This window comes from Thalassophryne amazonica, unplaced genomic scaffold (assembly GCF_902500255.1).
Source record: "Thalassophryne amazonica unplaced genomic scaffold, fThaAma1.1, whole genome shotgun sequence".
Lineage (NCBI taxonomy): Eukaryota > Metazoa > Chordata > Actinopteri > Batrachoidiformes > Batrachoididae > Thalassophryne > Thalassophryne amazonica.
In genome coordinates, this window is record NW_022986233.1 from 878,268 (window position 1) to 902,221 (window position 23,954).

Genomic DNA, 23,954 nt, shown 5'->3' on the forward strand with positions numbered 1-23,954 from the left:
TGGACGCTGTCTTGATCCGGTATGTCGTCTGACTAGCACAGGAATTGCGGAAGACGTGGACATCAGCACTTTTTCGGCACATTGAGACAGAAGTGCGGAGGAATTCCGCGTGTCGCGGCGGAGCCGCATGGCGCAAAGCAACACCGTGATGAAGCCTCACAGGACATGTTGGGGCATGTCCAGCTCATGCTCAATTTCTCGGATATTCACATGACTGAAAAGCAACCGGAAGCCATGTGAAAGCCACCTGAAAGCCGTCCTGAGAGACCAACACGGAGGTGGTTTTGTCCCGTGCCATGAGCGGCAAGGTGGCGCATTCATCCGCTTCTTTTTCCATGAAAAAAACTCCTGTAACAGTGGAATGAACCGAAAAAGTGCTGATGTCCACGCCTTCTGCCTTTTTGTGAAAGTCAGACGACGTCCCGGATCAACAAAGCCTTCACATTGGAAATGATCTGGTTGTTTCAGTCTGTCGATCGGCGCTCGGAGCGCGCCGCGCTCTCAGACGCTGTGGAGCACTCCTTAATCTGTGTAATCCCCATAAAATCGTCCCTGAAAGCCATATTAATTTTCCGAATGGTGTCCACCTGGAGGTCTCTCACAGTTGCAGGAAAAAAATTGATGCAGCAAAGCTCCAAATCGTTCAGACATTTCCTTAACGATGAGAGGGGTGGACCACTGCTCACTCAAAGCCTGCTCACAGGCAAATGACGCAACCGACAGGCGTGAAAAACTCACGCATGCTCACGAAGGTTCAAGCTTGGCTGATGCAATCACACGTGATTCAAATCCATATGGTTTTTGAAAAAATAAAAAGGTCCGATACTTTTCTAACAGACCTAGTATAAGATATTTTATCAATTTTGATCTTTACTACATTACATAATTTGACTGAGGTCTGAAGAAACCATGTCAGATTGGCAAATTTGTGATGTTGTAGTAAATATACTCTCAAAGAATTCAGTAATTTCACAATGATTTGGTCCCAGTGTCAGAGACGAGGACAAACACTCTGAAGTTCTGATCTTGTGCCAAACATCAGGGCGACTCCCCCTGATATAGATCTGACAGAGATAGATGGACATACAGGACAGGTCATTGAACAGCACAGGAACATTCAGGAGCAGAAAAACAGCCAAAACACACAGAAAAATCCTGCAGCAGCCAATCACATCTACTGCTCACAGCAAGCAACGACAAAGACAACTGATGATGTCATGTAGCCTCAAAATTATCCATTAGACTCTATAACTCCTCCCTCTGACCCTCATTAACATAACAGCTGTCCCCTCCCTGTCTCACTGTGTCTCATCAGTCGTCCTTTTTATGCTCCTTAAATGTCCAATAATAACATGTCTGCAGCTGCTCACATGTCCAAGAACTCTTCCACTCTTAGAATGTGCAATAAATCATTTGTATGTGTGATTTTATGAACACTATCAGGAGCCAGAATTCAGCCTCAGTGTTAAAGAGGTTTTTAAAGTCATCTTATCCTAATAGAGCTTCAGTTTTATTTTCTTCTATTATGGTTATTTTTATTATAAGGCAGCGTGGGGGTAAGTGGGCTTGCTTCCAAACCAGAAGGTCATCGGCTCAAGACCATCTGTGCCCATTCTCCATGTCATGTGGATTTGTATCAGGAAGGGCATCTAGTGTAAAACTTGTGCCAAATCAACATGCAGATACATATCAGATCTGCTGTGGGACCCTGAACAAAAAAAGAGAAGCTGAAAGAACTTATGATGGTTATTTTTCAGATCTAGTCTCCTGTTCTTCATGTCGACTTGTATCTCTGTTTATCTGTGAAGTTGGAACATCAGCAGTTTGCTTCAGGATAAATTAATGAACCAATTTGAAACCATGATGTTGTTCTCACAGTTCAGCAGTTTAGAGTCATGATGTTGATTCATGAGCTTCAGATTTTATTAATTGTGAGCATAGTTCCATTTTTGTGTGTATAAAAAAGAGGATAAACTGTAATCAATAGCATCTACTGATCGTCTTCATCAGTCAATCACCAAGCTGAACTGTCCTTCATTTATCATGATAAGTCACAGTTTGTCTTATTTATTCCTGCTGATATTTGGTGTTCAGTCTATAATCAGAACTCCAACACAAACTAGCAGCTATCATTTGGATGTGGTGGAGTTGGTCTGAAATAAAGTTTAGTGGACAAACCTGCTGTGGATCAGCGAACTTCAGGCTTGAAAACTAGTTTCTTCTCTTCTTTAAATCCACTCGTTTCTTCTTGCTGCTCTGCGATCTGTTTGTTTCTACCAACTCAAATATCTCGGCTTCATTAGCAGCAGTTAGCCGCTGTTTCAACAACCTTCTCAGCTCTTCCACCTTTTCGCGCTAACTTCGCGTTTTCTTCTAGTTTACTGTCGACCTTTGTGCTTCTGGAGCTCTTCAAAAAACATATTCGAGGATCACAGAGTGAAGTTTGATCTGTTCACACAAGAGTTTCCAGCGTCTCCAGCTAACTAGCTTTATCCTCGGAACACAACAGGAAACACTTCTTTATGGGTTCATTACCGCCACCTACTGGACTGGAGTATGAACAGAGACAAGAAAAGAAAGAAAATAAATATATATATTCTCCGTCAGTCCTGTAATTTAAAGCTGTTTAACTGTTGTGTTCTTCACTCTGCTGTCACTGTCAGAGTGCAGCAGATAATCAATAAATGACTGTGACTTTGCTCCTGTGAGCAGTTTTCCTGTCAGTCAAACAAACTGAAGGCTGTGTGTGAGTTTGTTCCTCCATTCTGTTCAGACACAGTATTCCAGTGCTTTTATGATGCAACATCAACAGGTTCTGGACCCAGGAAGGAGTTTGGAAGCTGATGGAACTGATTATATTTTGATGGAGATGAGAAAAACTCAGAGTTATGGGAAACTAAGTTTTGGTCTAAAGAGGATCAAACTGTAAGATCCAGATGAAGGTGACGAGGCTGCAGATGAAGACACTGACTAGTCCGGCAGCTGAGGAATACATTTTAGGGGAATCATGCACTTTTATACAAAAGCGCCAAAACTTTATCAGAGGTACTTTATAGTGTCCTGAAGTATATAAGATCGGGAGACAGTGAATCCATAAACGTCTACACTCTAAAAACTTGGGTTTAAGAGAATAACTATTTTCAGCCTTCCCTCATATAATTCATGACAAACTCTTATCCAAATGTCTTTTTAAGTTCATAATATAAACTTGAAGGTTATGAAAAATGTATTAAAGCTAAGTAGGGATGCATTTAATGTACTTCAGTGTGCTTACACTCTTAGAAAAAGCGTTAATCTAGGGAAAGTGACTAAATATTGTCTAACTCATTGTGAATATCAATATACCTATGCAATATAGCTGTTTGCGAGCATAGGGCAAAGGAAAGATGCGACTCATGCACTCTAACGTATTTACACTCTAAAATAACAACAGTGTTTGAACGGAAAGAAATGCTTTTTTATTAATTACAAGAAATCAATTTTGTTTTTATGGCCATAACCATTATTATTATTGTTGTTGTTATCATTATTATTTTATGTTATTGGTATTAAGATGATTATCACCATATTTTTTAACTGAAAACATTGTAAATACCTGGTTGGCAAACTTCCTAGATATGCACAAATGTTTCATGAATATTTTTAATGAACTACTCTCTACAGCTTTCATGCTAGGAAGATCACAGTGACCTAATTTTATGTCTCAGAGGTAGAGGCCTGTTAAAGATCCCTACAGGCCTGAAATGAGTCCTCTACCTCTTTCCATTTTGAAACATACCACCCTGCTAATGTATAAGGATGTACGATGACGTATGACGCCGCACAACGGACGATACATGATCACATAAGCTCAGTATAGCTTTGCACTAGTTGCAGTAGCCATTCTCTACACCTTAACAAGGTCCAGTCTTGATCACTGGCCCCCTGCATAATAAGCATATGATGGTATTGTCATATGAATAGCAAAATATACACTGTATTATAACCATGCAAACACCCTTTTAAAAACAGCAGGATACAGGGCTAAAATCAAATGTCTCCTGCTTTGACATGACTTAATATAACCTAAAGAGGCTCTGGACAAAGTTTGGCGCTTTTGTAAAAAAGTGCACGATTCTATCCCTTAACTGCTGGACAAGAAAGAAATGAAGAGGTCTTTGTTGAACTGATTCAAGTGTTGGATGATAAAAGTCTGTCTCTTTTGATGAGACGACGGCAGGAAGGAGCTTCAGATTCTCAGAGACCATGATGCTGGTAACAGAGGCGATGTTAGACTTCCAGTTTTAGGGGTGCTTAGCACATTTTTAAAAAATTTTATAATCGAGTTGTCCAGAAATACTATTTCCCGTGATTTCAGAGTGAAAACATTGCTTGTAAAAGCTGCATTCATAGTCAGAATGATAAAAAAAAAAAAACACGTTATCAAATGGATAACGGCCCATACGTACATAAAATTCCTGCATTCTGGTGCAGTTTATATAACAAATAATTTAATCTCCTAATGTGGTGAGGGCAAATAGTAATTGCATCTTAGGAGCAGGTCTGAAATATTCAGAGGCTGAGTAAAGTACATTATCCTTGTTTTTATATTTAGTCTTATGAGCCTATAGTTATTGAAGATTTTTTTATTTCATCTTAACAGATTATTATGTCATAGTACTTAGTACAGAACACTCACCCTGGTATCACTTTTCAATTACATTTAGACAGTTTTAGGCATTACTTAGACTGTGTTTTACTTTTGGCTATTCATTCATTTATTCTACAAACTGATAGATGTGGTTTTTCCATGTTGTAAGTCATAAAAATACAGTAGTTGCAGTTGTTCTGATCAGTGAGGTTTAGTGCCGTGTGCAGGAGGACCTGGTTTAGCACAGCGACAGCAGCACTCCACTATAAGGCTGGATGGAGAACACAGACGGTCTAACTGCACATAAATGGGTTCAGGATAAGAAATATATGAATATGAATTATTTATCAAATTAACAGCAAAGCATAGAAAGGACAGACAAGATCGAATGAAGTCCTTAAAAGTAAGAAAAATAAAAATGTGTGACTTAAAAGTCAGAATTCATATCAAAACACTAGTAACACAAGTAAGACACCTCCACAGTCTGATACACATATTCAATTTACCCTGAGCTTCACTTTCCATCCTTTGCTATTCTCAATGTCCATATCTACTATCACATAAGGTTTATAGAGTGCACAAACCTCACCTGAAGCTTTTTTGCTTTTGAAAAAAATGCTCTGATATCCATCACTGCACTGCAGGTTTGTCACTTACTGCCAACAAATAAAAATACTAAATGAGTTTTATGATTTATGCCTTTTTAGCAGGAATTTAAATGATTCACTTATTATCATGCTGCATCTACTGGTGGTTGGCTCTCACTGCAGATACGATTTGTTTCACAGTGTAATCTTCACGTGCCTTAACTAAAGCACTCCTTCTGCTGAATCACCTCTAAATTATTTACACATTATTCACTTTGTGTGTTTTTAGGAATCCGCTAGCTTAGCGCAGCTACTAGCTCTTAGCCGGTTTAGCATGGCGGCTTCTCCTGTCTCTCCCGCACTTTTCTGCTCTGGGTGTGAAATGTTTAGTTATTCCTCGGCCTCCTTTAGCAGTAATGGTACTTGTAATAAGTGTAGCTTATTCGTAGCTTTGGAGGCCAGGCTGGGCGAATTGGACACTCGGCTCCGCACCTTGGAAAATCCTACAGCTAGCCAGGCCCCTGTAGTTGGTGCGGACCAAGGTAGCTTAGCCACCGTTAGTTCCCCTCCAGCAGATCCCGAGCAGCCGGGAAAGCAGGCCGACTGGGTGACTGTGAGGAGGAAGCGTAGTTCTAAACAGAAGCCCCGTGTACACCGCCAACCCGTTAACATTTCTAACCGTTTTTCCCCACTCGATGACACACCCGCCTTGGAACAAACTCTGGTTATTGGTGACTCTGTTTTGAGAAATGTGAAGTTAGCGACACCAGCAACCATAGTCAATTGTCTTCCAGGGGCCAGAGCAGGCAACACTGAAGGAAATGTGAAACTGCTGGCTAATGTAGAAGAATTTTTAGGTCCATATTTGAACTGTGATGAACTATCAAGTGTCCTGATCTGAACTGTATGTCCTCTGGCTGAACTAGCAGGTGTTCAACCCAAAAAAAAAGGGCTCTATTAGTCATTCAGTCTGTCAGGGGCTTTCCAAGGCCTTTTAGGTGCTTTCCCGCAGGCCACGTGCGAGGGGCCTCGGGCCAGCTGCACCTGTGGCTGAGGCCACGTGCGGGGGGCCTCAGGCCAGCTGCACCTGTGGCTGAAGGTCTTTTAAAAAAATCAGTTGTAAATCCTTCACGTTTTAATGGGAGCGTTTGTCACATTGAAATAATGGCCTAACACCTGCTTAGGGTTCACTAGAGGACGCTTCCAATAGAAAACCATGTCTTGGGAATGAAATAAATAAAAAAGTCGAAGGAGGAGCGATGCCCGCGGGTCTCCAATAAATAGATGAGCGCGGTTGTCACCTATTCAGTCTCTCTAGAGGACTCAGTTTGTCTAAGCTCTGTGTCGAAGGCTTAAATAAACTTAAAAACTCTGTGCATTTTATCTTGCTTAAGGCTGAGTTATTCTAAAGTGTTGTGTCCTTTTCTAGCATATCACTTGCAATTAGTTTGTGTTATCTAAAAGACGACATCCCGAGAAGACTAAAGACGGACCGCGTCAGAACTTGGCGAGCCAGCTTCAGGAGGGTCCAGGGGCATTCCAGCAGCCTGGGACGGTCCAGCTCATCCCTCCAGACCGTAAATAACAGTGATCACGACTAAAAGGTAAGCAGAAACCTTTTATAACTTCTGCACGATCTGGAGGAGTGAGTCGGGATTTCCGCCCAAGTTGACAGGTGATATTTTTTAATTGCCTCTTACCCAAAAGAACCTGGACTAAGAAAATTGATAAGAGACTAAAAAAAGATAAGATTGAAAATTATCAGGCCTTGTAGATAAAATGCTCAGAAGGTGTGTGTGTTCCCGGGAAAAAGAATGTCTGTGTGAGTGAAAGGTCAGGAATGTTCATGAACTCTGGTGCGGAAAAGAGTGCGTGGAGAACTAACCTGGATGCTTGGGGAATAATTGGTGTTGAAATTCGTTACTAACGTGCCGGCTGATAGCATGCGCTGTAGGGGTTAATTTAGGGGAGTATACTAACAAATAGATACAAGGTAATACAAGGTTATTTAAAGAGTTTAACAGAGACTGAAGTGAAATAAGTGAGAAAAAGAGTTTAACAGAGAATACGTGCAGAGGAAGCACAAGATAAGCGCCTGAGGGGGCGCAGTAGAAATACCGTACGTGATAAAGAGATTTAAAGAGAAAAGTGCAAAGTAGCACAGCTGACAGTAAGTAAAAGAGCTCAATAAAGGACGTCATTTTTTAAGAAAAGAGAAAAACTATAAAAAAAAAAAAAAAAAAATGAATGAAGAGTTAGTGCAGAATACATGAGAATTAATGAAACAGAAAATAGTGCAGTAAGGCACCAAATACACGCTTGTGGGGCGTGGGAGAAGAATAAGTAATTAAGTACACAGTAATATGAGTTTTTTTATAAGAAAAGAAAAAGAGAGTATTTTCAGTGCAAAGGCACATTAAGCTCACGAGGAGCTCAGTAAGTGAAGAAAAAAGTAGAAGAAAGTGCAGAAAGGCACAGGATACGCACGCGAGGCGCGGTAAGGCGTAGAAGTAAATGAAATATTGTATGCTCAGAGAGGAGCTGGTGAAAAATAATATATTAAGCAAAGGATACGCACGCGAGGCGCGGTAAGGCGTAGAAGTAAATGAAATATTGTACGCTCAAAGAGGGCTTGTAAAAAAAATAATATATGAAGTTGCTGGCAGCGCTGGAGAAGCTGTCTAACGTGAAGAAGAGATACATATTTAAACAGAACACATTGGTGTTAAGTGATTAAAAAGGTTGTTTAAAGCCGCGGAGTGAAAAGTGGCAGAAGTCTAGATAGAGATATATAGAAAGTTGTTTTTAATAATTTTTGTGTATAAAGCTTTTGAAGATTGGTGTGGGAGAGCGGAGAGTAATCGGGGAGTTGCAGGCAAAGCTGTGAGGGCTTGCAGGCTGGCTGACATACAAGATTAATGTGAAGAGTAGGTACGAGGAGGAGGCATTTAGACCCAACAGAAGGACTTGGGAGGTGCATGACAGGCAGAGAGGAAAGTGTGAAACAGAGACGATGAAGAAAAAGACAGGAAAAGAGACTGCTATGTAAATACAGAGAAGGTAGATATTATTTCAAAGAAAGAAAACTAATAAACAAACATAGCAGAAAAAGACAAGAAGCAGAAAGGTAAAAAATTAAAAGGAAAATAGAAAGTCGAGAGCAAAGACATTAGGAAGTGTTAGGGTTGTAAGAGGAGTAAAGAAATAAAATTGGTTATAAATCAAAAGAGTTAAAGCTTAGATTATAGTGAAAAAGCTGACAGACTGATCAATGCTTGGGACAGTCATTGATGGGAGACTTAAGTGATAATGAAATAATACTCCCAGAACATTACTTGACTGACGGAGACATCGAAACCCAGGGAATCAGGACACATTTTTGGCTGGAAAGGACCTATTTTGACAAGGTAGGAGCAGAACATTGGCAGGACGAACAAGAGATCAATCAGAAATTATGGCAGATTACTAAGGTAATCAATCTGAAGCAAAAGAAAGAACAATTCCCTCTAATTAATTGGGAGCTGCTGATAAGACGTCTGTGGCATCAGGGTTTAACTCCGTGGCTGGAGCTGCTTTGTGCTGATCCTAATAAAGAAATTAGCATACCATTAAATCATTTAATAACACTGCCAACCGATCCAGGTGAAGAACTGTTTCCTAGGTTGACTCTGACTGTGGTCCCAAGGAAGGTTCGGTGGGAAACAGGTAAATTTTCATATTTAGTTAAAGAAAAAGAAGACGGGCATAACAGTTGGAAATTTAATCCTTTTAAGGGTTTAAAATACAAAATAGGTGTTACAGCCGGCAAGTTATTGGTCTGGATCAGGACAGCCCCTGAGGGACTACCAGAACACCATAGAAACATCTGACATAGTGTTTGTCAGGGTTACATGGGTAACTCTCAAGGTCAAGGTCGGGAAAGTACCCCGCTAGACTTAGTACTAAGAAAATATCCAGGAAAACGCACTAAGGCCAACCAATGTATGAGAAAGTGGCACAAAAGGTCACATGGGGGCAGGCAATGGCCTTTGGAGGGATCATTCGATCCGGTGATGTGTGAAGCAGTTGCGGTAGAAATACAGAAAAAAGAAATTAAAGATCAGCAGAAGAACGTGAATAACTACAAAAAACGCACTGAAGAAAAAGAAGTTTTGGCCTTGTTCAAGCAGGAAGCACAGAGGCTACAGCAGAAAAGAGAAAAAATGACAGAGGAAAGATCCAAAGACACTAAAGCCAGTGTACCGAGCTGGGAAGCAGAGCCACCCCCATATAAACATCATGATATGGGAAAGACAGCTGGACAATTTGTATTAGGAACTCGTGAAGAGGACCAAGGCATGGATGTGGAGGGCAAATTCACACTGACACTAAAAGCTCGAGAGCCACAAGGAGACAGGTCCTCAGTCTGTCAAATGGATCATACAAGGTCTCCAAGTCCGAAAGTAACTGGTCGCTCACCACGACCAGCAGGGGGGGCCACAAATAACAGTGACACGGAGGCAGACAAGGATAAAGAGAGAGACCTGAAGTCTCCGCCTGTACATCGAGGTCCACTGAAAACCGTCCCCTCCCACCATAAGTCAGCCGACTGGACCTTCACAGGCTATAGAGGCTCCGAAGAGTGGCACAAGAGCTTCTGTGACACACTGGATCTGGCCAGAAGAGATAATGAAGAACTAGCTGAGCAACTTCGGCTAGCGAAGGAAAGAATACAAAGACATAGGGACGCCGAGGAAAGAAGAATATTACAACAATCGACGCCCAATCAAGGGAATCACATTATAGAGCCACCCACCCGAAAAATTTCTGGTGAGATCGTCATTGAGAGTGCAAAAGAGGCCCGACTCAGGCAAAGACAACAATGTGTAGCCAAAGACATAGCGGCTTTAGAACAGGATATAACCAACTGGATAGACTGCCTGGAACCAGTCAGTCGCACTTGATCTGGAAGACAGTATGGAGCCCCCACAGAAGAAGAGGAGGACGAAGACCTCATATGCCCATTGGTGGTTAGAAATGGTCATCATGTGTATACCCCATGGAGCTGGACAGACATGGTGGGGCTGGCCAACAGGCTGCCAGACATCACCCAAGGAGCTGGGAGATGGATAACTGCCTTAGAAGAAGGCACTGCAGGGGTAACCTTATCTTTAGGTGACATAAAAGCCTTGCTAATGCATGTCATGGGAAAACATGACACTGAAGAATTAGCAGGAAAGGTTGGACTAACACAAATGATGGGCACTAATCAACATGATGAAGTCCCCTTTAATCGCTATAGAAACTCCATGTGGGAAGGACTGAGAAGAAAGTACCCTGAGGTCTTGGATCCCTCTAAATTGGATGATGAGGAGTGGACACCTGAAGAGTGCCCAAAGAAGTTCCTGCACCGATTCCAGAAGAGATGGGCGGAGGAAACAGGAAATGCATGGAACCATTCTCCAGCAACTGAAATCCTGTTTAAAATAACTGTAAAAAAGGCTCTACCAGATGAGGTTCAGAAAGCCCTAGATGGAGTCGTGGGACTATCAAAAATGAATTGGGCTTTATACTCTGAGCATATTTGTCACCATCTTGAAATCTACAAGAAAGAAAAACAAAAAGAAGAAGATGCAGCAAAATCCCTGACGAAAAAATTGGTGCAGATGCAGTTGGGAGAGCTAACCAAAGTCAAGAAAGAAAATACAAAGACCCAGGCACCAATGATGACCCCTGTTCCTTCTGAGCCGGCAAGCACGGGCCTTACGGCAAACACTGCTGCCACCATACAGGCACCTGTGGTAACAGCCACACAGAGCCCCCAAGGAGCAGCAGGAAGCACTCCTACAGGAGAAGTCTCAGCACCAGTGGAGCATCACTATCACTACCATAGCACTGGCACACCCGGAAATGGACCCACCTACAGTCATGGGTGGAGAGGAGAGTCACGGAACTTTCAAGGTCAAAGAGGAGGGTGGCGAAGAGGATCTCGCCAACCTTCATTTGGAAGCAGATTCCAAAACTCAGCTCACAGGGACAGTCAAGCAGGACCGCCTATGGGATCAACACCCCCAATAGGGGATCAACCCTCTAATGAGTGTTGGAGCTGTGGACAACCTGGACATCGAATGAGAAATTGTCAGGCCCGACCTTGGGTTGGACCCTCTGCCTATTGGCAATAGGGGGGCCTAGAGAAGACAGAGGGGGAAACGGTGGCATTGGCTATTTCGATGATACCTAAGGAAGAGTCAACCGTCACCGTTAATATACAAAACAGAGATTTCCCTTTCATGGTGGATACAGGGGCAACATACTCTTGCATAGGGAAAATGGGCGCTCATCTCCCCCTCTCTGGGTCTGTAATTAAGACCATCGGCTTCTCTGGGAAAACTCAAATAATACCTTTTACACGCCCACTTCCTGTAACGATTGCAGGAAAAACAATTGAAGCACCCCTGTTATACTCACAAAATACACCTGTGAATTTGCTGGGAAGAGACATTTTATGTAAGCTACAAACCCAGATAGTGTGTACCCATCAAGGACTGCAAATACACTTTCCTGACGAAGCACTCGCCAACATTATGGTGCTTATGGACATGGAAAACAAGGTCCGACCTGTGCAACCCATGGTATACTGGCTGAAGTTACAACCAGAAAATTCAAATCTCCAACTGGAATGGGAAAAATGGAAGCCCTGGGCAGAACAACACTATGCAGCAGTATATACACCTAGTTTACCTTTACATGTCACTCTGATGTTCGATGCCAAACAAGAACAGGCTGACTATGCATGCTGCTGGGATGCATTGATGAATCAACGGCTGTTTCACATAACCACCACAGAAATTTATTTAGGCCCCCAAGGGGCCGCAGCTTCTGTCAAGCTAACTTCAGCTGAACAACAATGGTATCAAGTGCCGAATGCCACGCCTCATGTGACCCTTTTAGTCTCAGACAAGTATGAATCCCATGACCTAGGTCCAATGGTAAAGACAGCCTCAGAAGTTGAAGAATAGCAAAACATGGAAAGTCCACAAGTACATCTGTCAAAAGACCAGCAGTTTGTACGAATTAATTTAAAAGTAAATGATGAGGCTATAGCTCAAAAAGTGGAGCTCAATCCTAGACCAGAGGGACAGATGGTGTTATCGGCCCAACAAGAGAAATTGTTAGAGCAAATACCACCAGTGGTGTGGTCCAAAAGCAAAACGGATGTAGGACTAGTAAAAACAGCCTTACCAGTAAAAATAAAAGTAAAACCGGGAGCAAAACTGCCTCACCAAAGGCAGTATCCATTAAAACCTCAGGCTATTGAAGGCATAAAACCAGTAATTAAGGGACTAATGGCAGCTGGAGTTTTAATAAAAACTGCAAGCCCATGCAATACGCCTATCCACCCTATCCCTAAAAACAATACCAAAGAGTATCGGCTGGTACATGATCTGCGTCCTATCAATGCAATAATAGAAATGGATGCACCTATAGTACCTGATCCGCATACTATACTATCAAGCATCCCTGCTGGAGCAAAATGGTACACAGTAATCGATCTGTGTTCAGCCTATTTCAGTGTGCCTGTGCACCCAGATTCACAACATTTGTTTGCATTCACATTTCTGGGACAACAGCTAACGTATACACGGCTACCTCAGGGACTGAACCTGTCCCCAGACATCTTTAACAAAGTCCTGGCTGAAGATTTACAACACCTTGACATACCCAGTACATTGGTGCAATATATGGATGATCTCCTTATTGCATCAGAGACTCAAGAACAGTGTGAAAAAGATTCATTAATTGTATTGCATGCATTGGCAGATGGAGGTCATAAAGTAAGTAAGGACAAATTGCAGTTCTGCAAACAACAAGTAGAATACTTGGGAAGACAGTTGAGTGGGACCACGCGATGTATAGCCCCAAGCCAAGTGGAGGCTATAATCAAGGCTCCCAAACCCCAAACAGTGGGACAGATGCTTTCATTCCTTGGGATGGCAGGGTACAGTCGGCCGTGGATTTGTGATTATGCTATAAAAACTGCACCTTTGCGTGCCATGATTAGAGCAGTGGGGCAAACAAGCAATGCAGCTCTCCTCGTCTGGACAGATGAGGCAACGGGAGCTTTTGAGGCCCTAAAAACAGACATGCAATCTGCTCCCGCGTTAGGTAACCCAGATTATGGGAAACCTTTCCATTTGTATGTTACTGAAAAAGCTGGATATGCATGTGCTGTACTAATGCAGGAAACAAATGAAGGAAAACAACCATTGGCCTATTATAGTACAAAGCTTGACAACATTGAAACAGGATTGCCACCATGCTATCAGGGTCTAGCAGCAGCTGCCTTTGCATTTCAAAAAGCATCATCCATAATCATGGGACATGCAGTAACGTTGTACACATCGCATCAGTTACATGCCCTGCTAACCAGTCAACGTTTTGTCTTAACACAAGCTAGACGCACTGGATATGAAGTTGTGTTGTCCGCCCCAGAAATAACAATACAACGTTGTCACACGGTGAATCCTGCCACCAAATTGACCACACCGTTAGATGGTACTCCACATAACTGTGTGGCAGAGACAGAGAAATTTTTGAGAGCCAGAGAACATTTGTATAATCATGCCATAGATGCAGATCTAACCCTGTTCGTGGACGGCTCATGCTTTCGGGATGCCACGGGATTGCATGCGGGTATGGGGATAGTTAAACTAAACACGGATGGCGAGACCTTTGAATTACTGGAGTCCCAAGGAATTGATCAGCCTTGTTCAGCCCAACTGGCAGAAATCAAAGCCTTAACTATGGCTTGCCAGATAGCTAAAGATCAACGTGTTAATATCTACACAGACTCAGCCTACGCTTATGGCGTATGTCATGTACATGCAAACATTTGGAAACAAAGGGGATTCTTGAGAGCAGATGGCACCCCTGTCACTCATGGAGAAGCGATTTCCCAACTGTTACAAGCTCTCCAATTACCGTCTGAGGTAGCCATCATTAAATGTGCAGGTCATCAAAAGAATAATAACATCATAGCTCAAGGTAACAACCTAGCAGATGACGCAGCTCGCAAAGGAGCACAAGGAGAAAATATGTTTCCCCTGCTAACCATCCAAGATTGTGCCCCACTGGTTTCACTTGACGCACTGATAGTGGCTCAAAGTAGGGCCAGTGGAGAAGAAAAACGAATGTGGGTTAAACGAGGCGCTATTGAGACATGCAGTCAGGGGCCAGCAGGACAAGCTGTGGCTGCAGTAGTCATGGACATTTTGTGTTACCCACCAATTTATTACGACATGCAATCATTTGGGCCCACGGACCCGATCATTGTTCGCGAGTCCAAATTATGAACAAACTAAAAGCTGTCTGGTGGTCACCATATATGGCAGCTACAGTGGACCGTTTGTTGAATGAGTGTGAGGTATGTGCACAGTACAATGTCCGGAAATCATTCACAGCCCCTTTAGCCCACATTCCGGTCCCTGATGGGCCATTCAGACATCTTATGATGGATTTCATAGACATGGGAGCTGAAAATCGAGTTAAACGAATGAGATATGTTTTGGTAGTGATATGCAGGTTCAGCCGATGGATTGAGGCAGTAGCCTCTGCAAATCAAGACCATAAAACAGTAGCCAAATTCTTGTGCCGAGATGTCTTTCCAAGATTTGGCATTCCAGATACTATCTCATCTGACAACGGTAGGGCTTTTGTAGCCAAGGTTACACAAGAAACATTCAAACAATTGGGTATCAAACAGAAGTTTGGGTGTGTTTATCACCCTCAATCAAATGGGGCGGTGGAACGGGCTAATGGCATTTTAAAGAACAAACTAGCAAAAATCATAGCAGACAGCAATGGCAAACTAACCTGGCTGGATGCGTTGCCGCTTGCTTTATTGTCAATGCGCTCACAAACTAACCGACTAACCCATTTGACACCATTTGAAGCTCTTACAGGTCGGCCGATGCCTATTCCATACCTGAGAGGACCCTACGAAGGACCATCGCTGGAGCAGCTACAAGACGAATGGCATAATTATCTGAGACAGTTAACCCAAATACACAAAACTATCTTTTTGCAGGTCAAAGGTGCTACAGAAGACAGAGAAGCAGAGATTCCACTCGAAAATCAGAGCATCCAGCCTGGTGATCTGGTTTACGTCAAAGTGTTCAAAAAGAAGTGGGACAGGCCCCGCCGAGAAGGTCCTTTTAAAGTTATTCTTGTCTCACGTACAGCAGTCAAAGTAGACGGTAAGGACACTTGGTTTCATTTAAACCACTGCTGTAGGGTTGGTGGCCCAGCGCCCCTGCGGCCTCGGCAAGCTCGTCTTGGCAGAGCCGCCGGGCCAAGGGGGGAAGCAAGAGAAGCCAGAGACCCTACAGCAGCACCGAGGGACGGCCACACCTCCCTGCAGCCAGAAGAAGCACAGAGGGAAGGCCACACCTCCCTGCAGCCAGGCGAACACCGGCCAAGGCGCTCACAGAGACTGATTGAACAAAGACGACGCACAGCTTCAGAGAGTAGTGGATCCCTGCCAGATAGAGCAGCGACAGACTCAGATGCAGACTCAGAAACAACTGGAGACGCAGGCCAACAGACAGACAGAAATACAGACCGACAGATAGACAGGCCACAGGAGACATCAGACTCGGACAGCAACTTAGTAGATTTACCGACAGAAGAACCACAGGAAGTACAACCCAGACAAAGCACAGATACACCACACATCCCTAGTGACAGCTCATCTAGTGACGGCTCACTCAGTAGCACATCTAGTAGCACATCTCAACAGTCATCAGAGCAATGATTAAGGAATTATTCAAGGGATTGACAATACTACTGGTGGTCAGTATGGGAGAAAATAGACATCCAAAACATACAACGGACTGTGCCATGGCCATGGCCGCAATAGCAGCTAAACAAGGCATTCTAAACACAGGAAAAACATATAATTTGGTATACATTAAATCAAAAGCCTACAAGAACATAGGAATACAGGGAAAGCTGGGGAATTACATATTAGGCGAAGCCATTAGCATCAAATGTGAAGAGGAGGGAACACTCAACATAGAGGTAATTTGTGATAAAAGAGGATGCAGGGAAACCAAGCAAGACGTAACTGTTACAGTACATGAAGCCACAAAATGGGTAAAAATCAAACCAAGGAAAAAGAGGACAATTAGAAGCCTAGAAACAAGCAGTCACTTAGGGAGATGGGATCCCAGTACAGACCTAGCCCGTACACAAGGGTTGAAGACCAATCTATTTTACCAGTGGTTGAAATTTTCGGCTAGGCAGATCAGTGAAAAGCCTTGCATAGCCTGTCACCGGAAAGGTGTGATACCTCAGGCTAAACCCCTACCTGATATCAACAACTGTTATAGGAGCCCCCAACATAACTCAGACCAAGCAGAATGCTATACACAATGTGTTATGAAAATGGCAGTAGGTGATGAAAAATATGCTGCCGACAGTAAACTTTGTCCAGTGCCCCTAAGTACAGAAGGAACCGTTCCACCTATGATTAAAATAGAGAAAGGGATGATACACCCATTCTGTATAGCTAAAGGCTTAGTAGCACAATACATAAGCGATTGGCAGGTAGGGACGACCCAGTCAAAACACCACATACAGTGTATGCAAAACCAGCAAGAATACAAACCGGCCAAAACAGCATGGAACATTACCGTCTGTCACACCCTGCCAGCAGCAGGCATACAGTGTGAACAAATAGTACCGGCCACAGGGGGGTCTGTAATTGGACTGAATCTCACCCATGCTTCATGGGTATCTACTCCAAATTTAGCTAAGGGAACGGTACCCTTAGCTGACATCTTTTGGATATGCGGACAAAGAAGGAAACTCCTGTCATCGCTGTCCCCTAATTGGAAAGGCCTTTGTGCTCCTGTGATGCTCACAGGAGCTATAACAGTAATTGAAATGCCAAATTCAATACAACCCATGCCACAGAAACTTCGTAAGAAAAGAGGAATAATGACGTTTAAAACAGACTAGAACATCACAGTAAGAAACGGGATACCAGAAGGGATACCCCGACAATTAGAAGCCATAGACAGTAGCAGAGTTAAAGCAGATGAAGACGCGGATAAATGGGGATGGGCATTGGCTCTGTTCGGGGTTACTCCAAAAATCCGTTCTAGGTTCCAGGAGGTGCAGTGGATTAATTACTTGTGGTATAATCAGCAAAGATACCTGAACTGGACATTGGCAGCAGTAGGAGCCTTAACCGAACAACTGCACGCCACCTCGCTAATGACAATGCAAAATAGATTAGCTATCGAGATGATGATGGCTGATGAACAAGGAGTTTGTATTATGATCAAAGCCACCGAATGTTGCACAGCTATTCCCATGCGTACAGGGGAAGACGGAAATTTGACAGAGCTCTTAATCACACTTGAAGAGATGCAACAGGAACTGTTAAGTAACTCCATAGGGGGGAGAAATGAAACTGACAATTCTGGATACATTGTAGGGAATGGAATGAATATTGGCCCACTGTTTTCACTGTTTGGGGCTCTAAGGAGAGGGTGGATATCATGGAAAGACTGGTTATATCAGATAGGTGTAATCTTGGCACTAACAGGGGTGGCGGTCTTGCTGGTAATATGTTGTGGTATTCCCTTGATAAAATTTCTGGTCAATAAATTGATTTCATCCACAGTAGGACAGCTCCCACTGTTAGCCATCCGAGCCCTAGAAGAAAGCACAAACAAAACAGACAGAGAACCAGAATATATGGAAATGGATGAAATACCAATTATCCTCCCCGACAGCCCCCAGCTCCCTAATATTGTGGCGTATACCCCAGATAGGGAGGACTGGGATGGACCGTGCTTGGTGATATTGTAGACGAGGAAGAAGACATGCACGCACATTTACATTCACACACATGCACCCACAAAAATGAGGGATAGGATAGACAATATCTGAAAGAATGACATGGAGCTGTAATAATGAACGTATATGTATATTACTAGGACACAGGAGTATGGCTGAGAGACCAGACTCCCCTGATCAGGGACCTATGCCTGATCTGCCTCTATCAAGTCTGATTGGACTCTCAGAACTGTTTGGAGAAGAGGATATACAGGAGGGATGGTCGAGACATGATTGGTCGCCACAGCCGCCATCCATCCAGCAGCTAAACCAGTTGGCAACAGAAGGATCTTCATCGTTCCAGCACCTGGCGATGACGGCTTCACAGAATCTGCCTGCAGCAAGAGTCGGCCCGAGGACTCCACCATCACCTGAAGGACCCTTTGGACTCAGGAACACACCCCTTCCGCAGATGCCATGGAGACAGTCACATGTGCCAGTGGCAACGATACCCTCCAGGGGAGGCAGCCAAGGTCGGCCATATGCAGCAACCGCCCGAGTGCATCCTAGACCCAATTCACTGCTAGGACCTGTCCCCAGCTTTCCACCCCCAAGGCAGGAGAGATATTCTGATCAGCCCAGTACCTCTGGAGGAGGATCAGCAGGGGTGGACCTTAGTCGAACTCACCCACCAGGACAGAGGGGAGCTTTGTACAGGCTGTTAAATGCCCAGAGTGTCCCAACCACTTGCCTGTGCGACATCAACAATACTCCCCCCACACACGAAATGCCTTCCCCCTTGTACTTCCTGTCCCCTGGACTGCACAACCTTAATCTGGTCATGGTCACCCCACAGGACATGGCAATCTTGGTTCGAGAGCTTCGTCTTCCACAAGAGTCTGTTCCAAAAACCTTGGAGCAGCTCCTGCCCCTCACAAATCACATTCCCCATGGGCTATTTGAGGAAATCATGCCACAACTGAGTCAGACAGCTGCATACCTGTTAAGGATACACCGTGACAATGCCAACATCTCTTGTGCTCAGGAGGGCCTCCATACTCAACTGTGTGGTCTTCAGTCCAGTATGGACATGCTAGCCAGCATGATAGAGCATATGGAGAGGGAACAGCTAGGGCTGGCCACCACCACCCTGAATGTGGGCAAGAATTCTCTGGGGGCCCTGTACAACCTGGCCAAGCAGCACAAGGAGCTGGAAAGATCCATCAGAGAACTGCACGACTGTCTGAAAGCCAGAATTCCTGATCCTTCCCCCACTACCCCTGAAAGGCCAACCTCCCCATATTCCCCAACTTCTCCCAAAACTTCAGACGCTGAGTAAATGCTGAGGAGCGCGGACTGACGTAATGGCACTGAAAACGGACTATGATCTTGGTTCTTGAGTTTGAATTGCGGACTGGTTTCAGAAATCTGAGTGTAAATAAAAACAAAGAAGGATATATGTTAGTAACGAAGGTTGGGTAAATGTCTGTCCTTACCATCATCTGCGTAACACAGATAAAGCTAAATGCGTACACATAGATATCACATTGCAAAGTTATAAAAAGGGGACCCTTACACGGCGTGTTTGGAGATTTAGTAGTAAAGATGCACCATAGGGACCCCTTTTTCTTAAATTATAGCATGCCTCAAGAGACATGCATCGCCTAAATTTGGCGTCTGGCCAAAAAGGGCATTAGAAAACAAGCTGAAAAAGAAGAAAAACAAAGTGGAGAATGTTGAGAAATGGCCTATAATGAAAACCATTATATGATTGACTAAGGCAAATGACTTAAGGACGGACATGAAGGGAAACCATTTATGGTGTTATCATTTAACTAGATATAGCTGCGCAACCTTAGAATAGTTTCTTGATTGGTTGACTAAATAGTGGTAACGTAGGGGTTATTTGATGCATTTAAATAATAAATGTGTGACGCTTTAACAAAATAATATGTAGAACCAAGTATAATGGGTTGGAGCCTCTGGTTGAGTGAGACAATAGATGCCAGAAGATGATTGGTTGCACTAATGTCAATGTAAAGCCTTTACTTTGCCATGATTAAGAGGTTGCTGTAACTTGTTTTATGTGGCCATTTTAAGTGCCTTGAATTACACCAAAACTCAATGTTTGAATGTTACCTTGCGTTGATATAATCCAGCTAATTGCTCACCTTGTGCCTTAGTATGTAGGTTCACCTGCACTTCAATATATTTACCGTGTGAAGTATCACTGATATTCATATCCGCACCAGAGTTATCAGTAAATAGAGTGATGTGTTTTTCTTTTTTATTATTGCAATGCACAAATGAAGATGTCTTGTCAGTAAACAACCCAAGAGTATAGTTGATGTAATGGGACTCTTTCAAGTCCCAGAGGAGGGACTGTAGAAGAATTTTTAGGTCCATATTTGAACTGTGATGAACTATCAAGTGTCCTGATCTGAACTGTATGTCCTCTGGCTGAACTAGCAGGTGTTCAAAAAAAAAAGGGCTCTATTAGTCATTCAGTCTGTCAGGGACTTTCCAAGGCCTTTTAGGTGCTTTCCCGCAGGCCACGTGCGAGGGGCCTCGGGCCAGCTGCACCTGTGGCTGAGGCCACGTGCGGGGGGCCTCAGGCCAGCTGCACCTGTGGCTGAAGGTCTTTTAAAAAAATCAGTTGTAAATCCTTCACGTTTTAATGGGAGCGTTTGTCACATTGAAATAATGGCCTAACACCTGCTTAGGGTTCACTAGAGGACGCTTCCAATAGAAAACCATGTCTTGGGAATGAAATAAATAAAAAAGTCGAAGGAGGAGCGATGCCCGCGGGTCTCCAATAAATAGATGAGCGCGGTTGTCACCTATTCAGTCTCTCTAGAGGACTCAGTTTGTCTAAGCTCTGTGTCGAAGGCTTAAATAAACTTAAAAACTCTGTGCATTTTATCTTGCTTAAGGCTGAGTTATTCTAAAGTGTTGTGTCCTTTTCTAGCATATCACTTGCAATTAGTTTGTGTTATCTAAAAGACGACATCCCGAGAAGACTAAAGACGAGCCACGTCACTAAGGCTAAGCGTAAATTTGGTAAGATTGTAATTCACATCGGCAGTAATGACACCCGGTTACGCCAATCGGAGGTCACTAAAATTAACATTGAATCGGTGTGTAACTTTGCAAAAACAATGTCGGACTCTGTAGTTTTCTCTGGGCCCCTCCCCAATCGGACCGGGAGTGACATGTTTAGCCGCATGTTCTCCTTGAATTGCTGTCTGTCTGAGTGGTGTCCAAAAAATGAGGTGGGCTTCATAGATAATTGGCAAAGCTTCTGGGGAAAACCTGGTCTTGTTAGGAGAGATGGTGTCCTGTCGAGATGAGGTGCCTCGCGTAACTGCACGTGTGCACTGAAAAAATTACTTGACGAAGTTCGCTTATTTTGATGGACAAGTAAATGTATAAAAATGCCAGAAGAAGACCGTAGAGCATGTCCACAACTAATGTAAGTGCTAAACAATGTAGCAGGCGATGCTACAAGTTTACAAAGCCACATGCTGAGTAAAATAAACCCTTTTAAGAGAAAGGGTCTGTGCTGATCGTCTGAAACGGACTTGTGCATTTAAAGTGAAGCAGTGTGTTTCTATTGTCAAGAAAGATGACTTTAAGCTTGCTTTCAGCTTGTTTTCATCTTGGAATATAATACGTGCCGTTGGATTAATACACACGTTGTTGGAATAAACTGAACAGTGTTTGGTATTTTCCTGGAGTAAGTGAGGTCATACCGGACTTTTCCATTGCAGATGGAGAGGCCCACGGGATGAACTCAGTGGTGAAGACGATGGAATATGTCTAAGATGATTTTGAAATGACAAAGTATGATCAAATGAAGTATTAATGTGTTAAAAGTAATATCTAAGAATGATTCCAACATAACAAGTAAGAGTTGATTAGAAAATGTATGTTACAAATAAGTAAAATGAATGATTATATGAGTTGTTTTTCATGCAGTCACAAGAAAGAGGAAAGTGTTGTTTTTCATAAAGGGTGCAGCTACAGAGAAAAGAGGAACTGAAAGAAGTTGTTTTTGTGCAGAGGCAGAGACAGAAAAGGAAGTTAATGATGTTGCAAGCAAGGCCAGAAGAGCTGATGATAAAAACAACTGTTCAGAACATTAAGATGTAATAAGATATGAAATGAATAATAATGAATGAAAATGTTGTATATGATCATATGAATTGTTTTTATGTGAAAAAGAGTTGAAATGAAATGATTGAATATGATTAAATGTGATTGATGTGACATGATTTAGAAAGTATGAATTCTCGGAAAAGATGTGTTAAACAGAAAAACAGGAAACTTGCACAATAAATTTACTGACAATCGGGACATCAGTTACCGGCAGCCCGGACATGAGTTCTCCAGATGGCTGCCAGTAAAAGAAGGGGTAAGGGGGGAGGTTTTGAATTACCATCATCCCCATGGTTACCAAGAGCAACTCAACAACAACAAGAGTTTTCGTATAAAAACTGTACAACAACAGGAAACGGGGTTATTCTTCCAGGGAGAGGTGCTGTTGTCACTTCTCCGCTGCTACGAGGAGATCACAAGACTTGACCATCTTGTGAGCTGCAATTGGAATTGAGGAGCGAGAGGATTGGAGACATAAGAGATTATTTGAGAGAGTTTTCAACTCCCACTCAGGCCGTCCAGTCATGGAGTAGCAGAGCATTGGAGAATAATCACTGGCCTTAAGTCTGAGTGGGGAAGTTTCAACGTTTTCTCTCTCATGGAGCATCACATCTTTCCAGAATGGATTAGATCAACTTTTGGTTGATTGAAGAAGGAATAAGCTCTTATGTGGATTTATTTCCTGAAGGATATAAACTCTTATGTGGATTTATTTCCTGAAGGATTACAACATCACAAGGATCATGGTCAGCTAACAACTAAAAGCTGATGAAGAGGAGACCAACTTCATCGAACTGGGGATTTTAACATCAAAAAACCTCCTTCCCTCACTCCTAGAAAATTTGTTGAGGAGTTAATCCAGTCCAGTCAGAGTAAGATCAGATAGCATTATTGAATCAAAAACAAAAATCTCTGCCAATCATTATTCTGATTATATTTGAATACTGTTGTGAAATTATCATCATATAACCGATTTTGATTATGTTGTCAGCACTTGCAAACCTGCAATAAATTTCCAAGCATGCAGTTAAAGTGTTAAGGCTCGGACATTGGATTTATTGATTCTTCTTAAGGTGTAAAAGTTAAAGTTTTTTGGGTGTATAACATCAAAAAGTGCTCTAAAAGGTTAGTCTGGTTTTTAACGAAATTAACGCATCCAGGGACTCGCTGTACGAGTCACTAAATTTAAAATCTAGCAACATTCCAAGAGCCCTGATCCATAAGAGGAGAGCTGCCGTTAACGGGCGTGGCCGGCTCGTATCCTGGTTCCAGAAGGAGGCTATTCGACCGGGGTGCGAGATCAGCGTCAGCGGGGTGGACGTCCGGATGGAGGCAGTGAGCGGCTAGACGAATCTCCTCGCCACCAGCTTAAACAGCCTTTGTGCAGCCCCGCCGGGTAATACCCGCGGAGACACGAAGGTCGGACCCCAGAGACGGAGAGCTGGTCTTATATAAAGCGGGATCTGACACTATATATATTTTTTAAAAACGTGGTTTGCTCCACTGGCTGTTCTCCACCTCCGCAGATGAAGCGCACTTCTCCGTGATGGGTAGAGGAAAAAAACAAAATGCGCATGCGCAGTTGCACATCGAGCGAGTTGCATCATCGCCACATGTGCAGTTGCGCGACACACCTCATCTCGACGGGTGACGTCTTCAAATCTGGGGTAGCAGCTCTCATTTCTAGAAATCTGGCCAATTTTCTTAAATCCTCCAAACCGTGACTATCCAGGGTTGGGACCAGGAAGCAGAGT

At 43.2% G+C, this 23,954-nt stretch overlaps 1 long non-coding RNA gene across 1 annotated transcript; it reads left to right on the plus strand.

Moving 5' to 3' along the window:
• The first annotated feature begins 5,569 nt into the window (after positions 1-5,569).
• Positions 5,570-23,877, plus strand: LOC117505642. Its single transcript, XR_004559197.1, has 3 exons — positions 5,570-5,594; positions 7,260-7,270; positions 23,757-23,877. It is a non-coding gene; the product is annotated as an uncharacterized LOC117505642 (long non-coding RNA).
• The last annotated feature ends 77 nt before the right edge of the window (positions 23,878-23,954 follow it).